We start from the raw sequence: 9,988 nt of genomic DNA, 5'->3' as shown, positions 1-9,988 counted from the left end.
GCCCCGGTGGACTCCCGCCCCCAGGTCCCATGCGGGACAAGTGCTGGCTTAGGAGCCGGCCCCACTTAGGGGACCTCGGTGGGGGTCTCGGATTCCTGTGTTCGTCTGTGGAACGGGGGTTTTGACCTCGACCTCCCAGGGCCATAGAGAGCATGTTGGCTAACTCCTGGGGGAGCCGGCGCCCCCCTCTCTGAACCTCGAACCAGACCCTGGGAGGTGGCGTGTGGGCTGGGGGCCGGTACCGGCCACACCTCTGCCCCATGCCGACGGCAGCCTCGCTTCGCTATAAGCACATAGCCCTTGCTCCTGCGTCTCCGGAGAGGGACTCAGCGTCCTCACGAGTCAGCCCCTCTGAGGAGGAGAGCTGGCCAAGCCCTCTGCCGGGAGAGAAGGTGCCCTGGGCTCACCCACAACCCCGGAGCCCTGCCAAGGTCCTGCTCTGAAGTGCGCTGCCCAGGGCTCCGGGGGCCTGGTGCAGGTGGCGTGGGGACTCCCCAGGGTCCCACTGTGAAGCCCCAGCAGAGCCATTCCCATCCCTAGACCTGCCCCCACTCTTCAGTGCAACCTCACACACACCCACGTGCATATGCACACGCAGCTGTACGTGCGCGCAGATGCAAACTCGTACGCACGCGTACACAGGATGGGGGGGTGACGAGGAGCTGACATCTGCCCACCAGGTGCGCCCCAGCTGTTAATCAGTGCTTGGAAGGAGCCGCTGGTGCGGGGACCCCCGGGGAGACGAGGGCAGCCAAAGGTCACCTGGGGCTCCCACAGCTCCTCACGGTGGCCACGTGGCCTGTGGCAGGAGCCTGTCAGTCCCCCCCCCCCCCACCTGCCTCCTCCCATTTCCGGATGGAGGAACAGGGCTCAGAGAGGGGTGGGGACTTAGTGGGGGCCACACATCCACAGCAGGTGGGGCTGGACTTCTTGCTCAGCCTTTGTGGCCTGAGCTGGGCCTCTCCCCTCCCCATTCAGTACCAGATGTTTGCCCCATGCCTTCCTGGGGCTCCCTGCCCAGAGGAAGAGGACCCAGGGGGCTTTGGCCACTGTCTGGTCTCCAGACTCTTAAGAGGCTGCAGGAAGGCACAGGGCACCGAGCTTCATGGGAGGAAAGACATTCGTCCAATCAGAGCTGTCCCACACAGGCAAAGGCTGCGACAGATCGAAGGGAGAGAGCTCGCTTCCCCCGGGGGATGTTCCTTCAGGGGCTGCAGGCTCTGGGAGTCTGATGGGTAGACTCATCTACCCCCAGGAGTCCTTCCAGGCCAGGCATTTCTCTCTTCTAAGATTCTGAGTGTTAGTGATGATCTGAGTTGACAATTCCTTTGAAGTTTGGATTAAATACAATCCCCACCCCAGGCTCCTTCCAGCCCCCTGTCTCCAGGACTTGCTGAGCCTCTAGCATCCTCTTGGCCAAGCCCCCCAGTGTGTGAGCAGACAGTTCCGGACCACAATCCCTGCTCATCAATGACAGCTATTGGCTGCCTGGCCAGCCTTAGTGGCTCCATCTGCGAGACCGGGGCCATCCCAATTGCACCGGCTTCACACACTGTGGTTATGGTGGGGATGAAAGCCACTGTGAACTGGAGCAGGAGCCGTGAACCTGACTCTGGCTTGGAGGGCTCTGCAGGAGGAGACAGGAGGAGCGAAGACTGGAGGTGGTTGGGAAAGAGAAGGTGACAGAAGGGCTGGGTGTGAGCGAGGGAGCCATGGGGGCCAAGGCTGGGGAGCTCCGGTGCCAGGTAGACCCGGGGACCCGCATGAGTGGACACGTGTTTCCCAGTGGGACGCCAGGCGGGGGCATCTATCACCGTCCGAGGCCCGCTGGCCCCAGCTCCGGCCACTGGAGCTGGTGGTGGATCAAAGGGCCGTGAAGATGAGGCTGACAGCTGGGCCAGGCTCACGTCACCCTCACGTCACCTCATTCGCCCAAGCTGGTGGCCCGGCTTCAGGAAAGCGGGGCTGGGAAGCACTCGAGGATGAGCCCGCTGGAGGCAGATTCTAGTTCTGCCAAGAGTGTCTACTGGGCACCAGACTGGGCGGGGCTTTGCCCTCATCATTGAATTGGGTGCCCACATCATGATAACCTATTTCACAGATGAGGACACCTAGCCCTCAGGTCTCTTCTGTCTGAGTCTCCTCCTGCCCCCCCATCATCACCCACAAAGGAGAAGATGTATCTAGGGAAACATGGTGGAAGCATCCAGATTGAATGGGGAAAAAACTAGAGCCTGAAATGGAGGACCAGGCCCTGGAACATCCGGACCTGCTCCGTTCAGCTTGCAGAGCTTCAGAAGCACATTCCCACGTGGCCTGGCTTGGCCCTCTCACACCCACGGCAACCACCGTGGCCTTGGAGGGGCTTCTCCAGGCCTCTGTCTCCCCATCTGTAAAACGGGTGGCTTGGATTCACTGCTCTCCAAGAGGCCTTCCAGCCCTGAGGTGGAAGGGGGAGGGCTCCAGAAAGGAGGCCTCCTCAGCTCAGATTTAACGAGCCGTCTGTTCAGTTGGAACTGATCAAAACCAGACTTTAGCTCAGTCGTGTCTCTGATTTGCACGGACTGAAGCCGCCAAGAATTCATCCCTCACTGTTTCCAGTAAATAATTGGGCTCCCGTGGGGTTCCTGGGGCGGGCCGGACGTCTCACCTCCTCTCTTCACTGTGAACTCGAGCAGGGGAGGCCTGGTGGGAAGGGAGGCCACAGGCAGGCTTCCTCTTATGCTCCTACCCCACCAACCCGCGGTGGGTGGGAGTTGGTGTGGGTGCCCCCACCCCTCACAGGGTCAGGGTGGTCAGGGCTGCCAGCTGGAGCCCACAGGGCCCACTCGCCAGGGAGTCTGGCTTCCTTATTTCCTTCATTCACACGGTCAACAAACCTTCACAGAGCTGCCGAGAACTGTGAGAACTGTGAGAACTGTCTTGGAAGGCAGTGGCCCAGCCCCTCCTCAGAATGTCCCCACGGCCTCCAGGGGGCCCTGAGGGGTCACCATCTCTTCCTTTGTTGCTCCTCTGATTGACAAAAGAGATGAAGAAATGCCAAAACCAGGCCTCAAATCGTGACAACGTGTGGGTTGTGCAGTGAGCGGTCTTTCAGTTCTGCCGGTGCCTGCCGTGGCTGGGGGCGCGCCGTCTCTGGGTGGGGGCCCTCAAAAGCCCAGGGGGCCGTGTTCAGCGGAGGTGATGCCTGGACTGCACATGCATGCACACCTCAGTGTTAGGATGCAGTTAAAACACAGAGATGCTGATTGAGTGGGGTAGGGTGAGGTGGGGTGGGAAGGGGCGTGGTGGGGTGCAGTGGGGTAGGGTGGGGTGGGATATGGGCGGGGTGGGGTAGGGTGGGGTGCGTTGGGGTTCAGGAGTGTGCCCTAATTTAACAAGGGTTGAGGGAGATTCTCCCTTGCTGCTGCATTTGGGAACTCAGACCACAGACCTGACCTTGACAGAATATCCACTCTCTCTCTAGGATTGTAACCTTGGGGTTCGCTGGACCCCCAAGTCACTCTTCTTGCTCCAAAAAAGAAAAAAAGAAAAACCTACAAAAAATATAAAGATGTGGGTGATAACGGGCATCCATTTGCTGCCATTTCACAGTAAAGCGTGAGTGGCCATTGGGTTTTACTGCATAGGAGGGTTTGCACTGAAGCAGCCTTGACTGGTTCAAGGAGTCAGTGGGCCAACCTGTCCAAGGACAGGGTGGCCTGGAGGGCTGGCGCCCCATGGGCCCCCTCCTCCAGGAGGAGAAGGGACACTGGAAGTCTGAGGTCCCCACCTCATTGCGGGTCTCTCTGTAGTCACTTGCATTTGCTGAAGGTGAGGAGGGCAGGGAGGCCCTATCAGATGGGGCCACAGCTAAATCTCATTGTTCTCACTTACATTTAGTGACAGGTTTGAATTCACTAGAATTCAATGATTTGAATTTAAAATAATTTTAAAAGATGGCATGAGATTGTATGTTTACCAAAAGGGAAACATAAAGTTTTACATAAAGTTTTGGAAACAGTGTAAGAGTTGGTGGCTGCCGGCCTAACCCACCTTCCGAATCCCCGAATGGGCTCTGAGTCTGAGTTTGGGGTCCAGGTTCTGAGTTATCAGTTTCGATTCTAAGCTCCAGTCGGTTCAAGGTCTAACAGATCCTCGATGGCCCTCTGGGCCCCTACCAACATTCTGTGAAGCAATCTACCAACCAACTAAGCAGAAGAATGAGAGAGGGAGGGAAAGGTGTGGAGGGGAGAGCTGTCTCCATCCTCAGGACCTTGGCTCTGCCTCGTGGCTCCATTTCCCTAGGATCCCAGTTACCTCTTTTGCCTTTGGGTCTAAGAACCAGGTTGGGGGCGGGTGTTCCTGAGACTGGGCTATTCCTTCTCTTGATACCCTGAGAAAAGGTTTGGGAAAATCTGTGTTTCAAGCCCCCTCTTACTGCCTGGACCACTTTGGACTTCCCCTCCATCTGCCTCTGCCTCCCCCCATTAGGTGGATAAAGCTCTCAGGAGCTCAGTTTGCAACTGAAGAGGCCATAAAAGCATGGGGTGGGGGATCAGCAAACGTTGCCTCAGTTGGCCACGTGTTCCCTCAACAAGCCCTTTGTTGGGCTCTGGGGACAGAAGAGAAGTCCCACCAGGTACCGGCCCACATGGGATCATCCTCGGCTCTCTCTGACCCCAGACTGGGAGCACTTTCTAGGCGAGGGCTAGGTCAGACCCTCCGCCTAATCCCGGCATCCAGCCCAGGCAGGGAGGATTTAAAAAGGTTTTGGAAAATATGAGCAAGGCCCCCAGCCTTCCCCAAACCTACTACATCCAGCACAAGACGGACCCAGGGAGCGTGTGAGGCGTGAGAAGCAGGGAGTGTTCCCATGGGGGAGCCCAGCTGATGGTCATGGTGACACCCGGGCCAAGCCTGGTGTCACCCTGGTGACAGAGGCTGGTGACAGCTGTCCTGCTAGACCCCGGCACCCTTTTCCCAAGTGCCTTTTCTGGGGGAGCCCTTTATGCCTCGGGAAGCTACCCAGGCTGCTGGTACCTCTCGCTGCCCCCAAGGCCTCCGCCTGGCTCCCTGAGCCTCCTGGAGAAGAGAGGGGCCACCGGCCGGACAGTGGCCGACATTGCCAAGGACAGCTTACTTCCCAGGGGCCTGCCCACCCCACCCCCACCGCTCCCCTCCCACACCTGAAATAATGGGCGCGTGCTGGCATTTCCAGTCTATGACTTTTACTCCCTTGTTATCCCGCTGGCTTGACAGATTGATATTCCGGAAAGCCCCAGGGATGGGTGGAGAGACTGGCACTGCCCGGGCTCCCTCCGCCTCCCTGGCCAGGGGTCTCTGCTGCCGGGGAGGTGGCCCTGGTTCCGTCTCATCTACGTCCCAGACCTGGACGGATGGCAGACAGGTGCCTGGTGTCCCAGTCACCTCCCTGCCCTTCCCAAGCCTGGCCGGAGAAAGTCACCATCTTGTAAGTGACCAGCCTCTGAATATCTGTTGTAGATAGTCGTGGGCCACCCAGGGGAGGGAGGCTGGCCGCCAGCCTGGGTACAGCTGGCCTACGAATCTCCAGTGAGGGGCCCTGCTTGACTGCATCCGCAGGCCCTGCTGCCATGAGACCTGCCCTTTGTGATGCCCGATCATGGGGGTCCCTGACCCTAATGTGCCCAGACAGTGGCCACTGCAGCCATTCACTCCCTGGGGAGAGTCAGGAAGAAGGCATTGATGGGCACAGCAGGAAGGACCATGCCAACCAGGATGTGCCTTGACACTATGCTTCCAAAGCTGCCCCACAGACTCCAACCAGCATGGCCACTCCCTTGACAGGACAGGTCCTTGGGCCTCTCTCACCATCCCCCTCTGCAGGGGTGGGGCTCCTGTGGTTGACAGTGGGTTTCCCCAAATGCTCAAATCCCCTGCAGCCTCCTGGGTCACATCCACTTTTAAAGGCCATGATCCCATGCTGTGGCTATTAGATCGTCATCCAAGAAACATTTCCAGACACTTTGCTCAGCCCTTAGTGACCAAAGAGGAAGAGCTGGAGTCACAAGAACGGACTTTGCAGCCCTGGACCAGCCCTACCTCCTGTGGGACCTTGGGCAAGTCACTGTCCCTCTCTAGGCCTGAAAGAAAAAGTGATTCTTTTTAGGACGGTAGGCCTATTTGTGATCTCACTTTTCATTCCTATCATTTTCACATCCCATCCTGTGACCTTTTATTTTTCTTTAATGTTTATTTATTTATTCTTGAGAGAGAGAAAAAGGGAGTGAGCTGGAGAGGGGCAGAGAGAGAGGGAGACAGAATCCCAAGCAGGTTACGCGCTGTCAGCACAGAGCCTGACATGGGGCTCGAACTCACAAACTGTGAGATCATGACCTGAGCCAAAAGCAAAAGTCAGACTCTTAACCAACTGAGCCACCCAGGGGCCCCTCACCCTGTGGCCTTTTAGAGGCCACCTGTGGCGGGGTTCTTACTCTCTCCATTTCACAGACACAGGAAATGGAGGGGAAGGGAAGCTGACATGTCCCCGGCAGGGACCTTGCTACAGAGGCTCGTCACAGCCACCACACGAGGCCTATATCAGGAATGCTGTCCTGTGGAAGAGAACCACCGCCCCGAGGGCTCAGTGACCAGTCGTTGCAACAGTAATAGCCAATACTGGTTGCCCGCTTTCTCTGTGCCATTAGCCAGGCTACGTGCTTTGCATTATTAACTCATTTAATCCTCAGAAAACTCCAGTGAGTTTGGCGCGGCTGTTCCCCCTGTTCCACAGACAAGGAAACTAAGGCTCAGAGAGGGGAAGTGATCTGCCCATAGACCCACAGCTCATGAGCTGCTGTGCTAGGATGAGACTCAGGTCACGTGATACCCAGAGCCTAATCTGTTATAACCTGTCCCTGGCAGGACTCAAACCGAGAGACGCTCCCCCGCAGCTCCCCAGTCGTGTCTGTTCCTGCCGCCTCTCCAGGTCCGTGCGTGGGAGACTCCCAGGCTGCAGGGAGGGACAGGGACCAGCGGAGGAGGGGCCACTTCTCTCCCAGCTGAGCCCTTCCCAGTGGGAGGGTGCTGCCCGCCTGGGACCCGGGCTGAGCCCAGAGTGGTCAGTGGCCAAGCACTTGCCCTCCCGTTGTGCCCAGGGAGGGAGAGCCGGGGGCCCTTGCTATGTCAGGGCAAATGGAGGCAGCCATCCTGGGAGGGGGCTCTGTCAGCTCAGAAACAGGAAGGGTTTTCTGTGGGAGGAAGGAGAAGCTCACAGAGACCGAGAAATCCCCAAACCAGCCAGCATAGGGTAGCCACACCCAGACCCTAATCCCCCAATTAAGGGCTGCCACTTGGTCCTCGTATAGCCCCATTTCTACACTCGAAGGACAGAGGCAGCCCACCTGCTGCTCTGGTCCAGACCCTCCTTCCACCCTGGCTGGAGGTGACTCTGGTGTCTCCATAAAGCTGGGTGGCCTTAGATGAGTCACGTAACCTCTCTGGACCTCATTCTATCATACGGGGACACTCGCACAGACCTCACAAGGGGCTCTGAGGCTTGAGCGAGAGAAGGTATGCAAGGGGCTGGCTTCAGCATCTGGCACACAGCAGGGGCTCAGAGGTGCGGTCCGGTCACGTGCACCCACCCACACTCTGATGCCGACTGGGGTTTGGTCACCGGGCACTTGGCCTCAAGATGAGCAACTGGAGAAGGAAGTCAGGCGGAGTGGGGCTGCCCTGGAAGGTTTCATATCTGGCCGCTCCCCTTCCCTCAGGGGGAGAGGGAGAAATTGGCCCACAGAAGGTAAGTGACTGGCCCAGGGTCATGTAGGCGGCCAGTGCCAGTCTCTGCAACTTCCTGGGCCTCAGAATGATGGCCCTTCTCCTCGAGCTGCCTCGAGGAAGTCAGCTGGGAGGGACACCAGGGCGGGGACTTGCTGAGAAGAGCCAGAAGCACAGAGGCCTCTTCCTGTTTCTCCTCTGGGACCGTGGGTCGGAGGGGCCAGAGCCGGTGGTGAGCAACCAGCTCAGGCCACCGCGCCAAGTGCCCACCCGGCCACGGCGCTCCCTTGCCGCAGGCTGTGTGAGAGGGTGGGCCAGCTCCCCCCTCCCAGGCGCCACGGACGGTGGAGCCACGGAGTGGGCATCACCCCAGGCCTTCGTGAGCACGCTGCTTTCGTGGTCCCTGGAAGCTCGGGAACCCCAAAGTGCAGCACGGGTGCTCGTGACACACAGACTTGTGCACACCCACAGCTTCCACTGGGTAGGAAAGCCCGTAGGGCAGTGACCCACCTGAATGAGACAGAGAGAGATGGAGGGAGACAGACTCAAACTTGCGCTCTGGGCCAGCCACACTCCGCTCTTGGCCCTCCTTCCTAGTGTGTAAAGTGTGGAGATGTCAGCACAGAACCCGATGCAGGTCTCGACCTCAAGGAGTGTGAGATCTGACCCAGGCTAAAGTCAGATGCTCAACTGACTGAGCCACTCAGGCGCCTCGCTCCTACCTTGATGAGAGTTTAGGTGTGGGCAGATGAGGTCCTGTTGGCAGGGGGCACGGCCTCAATAATCTTAAAGGCCTTTTCATCAGATACAGGCTGGGGCCTTCCTACTGCCTCCCAGCTTCCCCCTCTTGGTCTCTGGCTGTCCATCTGTTCAGCGGGGAGATTGTGCTGATGGATCCAGAAGGCTGCTTCTTGCTCCTAAAAGTCACCTGTCTAAAATTAACAATGCAGGAAACAACAGACATTGGCGAGGATGTGGAGAAAGGAGAAGGACCCCTTTTGCACTGCTGGTGGGAATGCAAACTGGTGCAGCCACTCTGGAAAACAGCGTGGAGGTTCCTCAAAAAATTAAAAATAGAACTCCCCTATGACCCAGGCATTGCACTACTAGGTATTTATCCAGGGGATACAGGAGTGCTGTTTCAAAGGGGCACATGCACCCCAGTGTTTCTAGCAGCACTGTCGACAATAGCCAAAGTATGGAAAGAGCCCAAATCCGTCGACGGATGAATGGATAAAGAAGATGTGGTGTATATATACAATGGAGTACTACTCAGCCATCAAAAAGAGTGAAATCTTGCCATTTGCAACTGAGTGGATGGAACTAGAGTGTATTATGCTAGTATTATGCTAAGTGAAATTCATCAGTCAGAGCAAGACAAATATCACATGATTTAACTCAGATGTGGAATTTAAGAAACACAGCAGATAAACATCAGGGAAGAGAAGGAAAAATAAGATAAAAACAGAGAGGGAGGCAAACCATAAGAGACTCTTAAATATGGAGAACAAACTGAGGGTTGCCATAGGGAAGGTGGGTAGGAAGAGGGGAAAACGGGTGATGGACATCGAGGAGGGCACTTGTTGGGATGAGCAGTGGCTGTTGTATGTAAGGGATGAATCACTGGGTTCCACTCCTGAAACCAGTACTACTTGGTATGTTAACTGACTAGAATTTAAATAAGTGATTTTTCAAAAAGTCACCTGTTACCTCCTGAGCTGGGAAGGAGGGGTCCAGCAGGGTCCACAGAATATTAGGGTGTTGGCTGGGCCTCCAGAAGCGAGATTCCGGGGTCCCCTGAAAGCCTGCAATGTCCGGCAGAGCCATCTGGAGCAGTCTGGAGCAGGGCCAGGCCTGCCGTGCTGGAGATGAAGACCGGCTCCAGGGATGTGGCTGAGGGGGCAGGGGGTGGGGAGGGGGTCTGTCACCCTCCGGGCCGGCGGGATGATCCGAGTCTAAATAAATCACTAACACACGGGTAGAGAATTCCTTGAACAGGCGCCCTGGATTATGGACAACAGAAGGGGAGGGGATGGGGGAGACCTCAGGGGAACCATTCCTGTGATCCACCCCCCCCCCCCCACCTCATGTACCAGGGCCCTTCCCCCTCCTACATGGGGGATTGTGACTGTCTGAGGATTGGCTGCCTCTGGGGTGGGGTTGGCCTTGGTCAGGGGGCTCTCGATCCATGTCGTGAGAAACTCCAAAAGCCCCGAGCCCCTCCAAGGGGAGAGAGGTGTTGAAA

Source organism: Hyaena hyaena, unplaced genomic scaffold (genome assembly GCF_003009895.1).
Source record: "Hyaena hyaena isolate Hyena2069 unplaced genomic scaffold, ASM300989v1 scaffold_34, whole genome shotgun sequence".
NCBI lineage: Eukaryota > Metazoa > Chordata > Mammalia > Carnivora > Hyaenidae > Hyaena > Hyaena hyaena.
The sequence above is the reverse complement of the archived record's forward strand: the minus strand, read 5'-3'. Positions refer to the sequence as shown.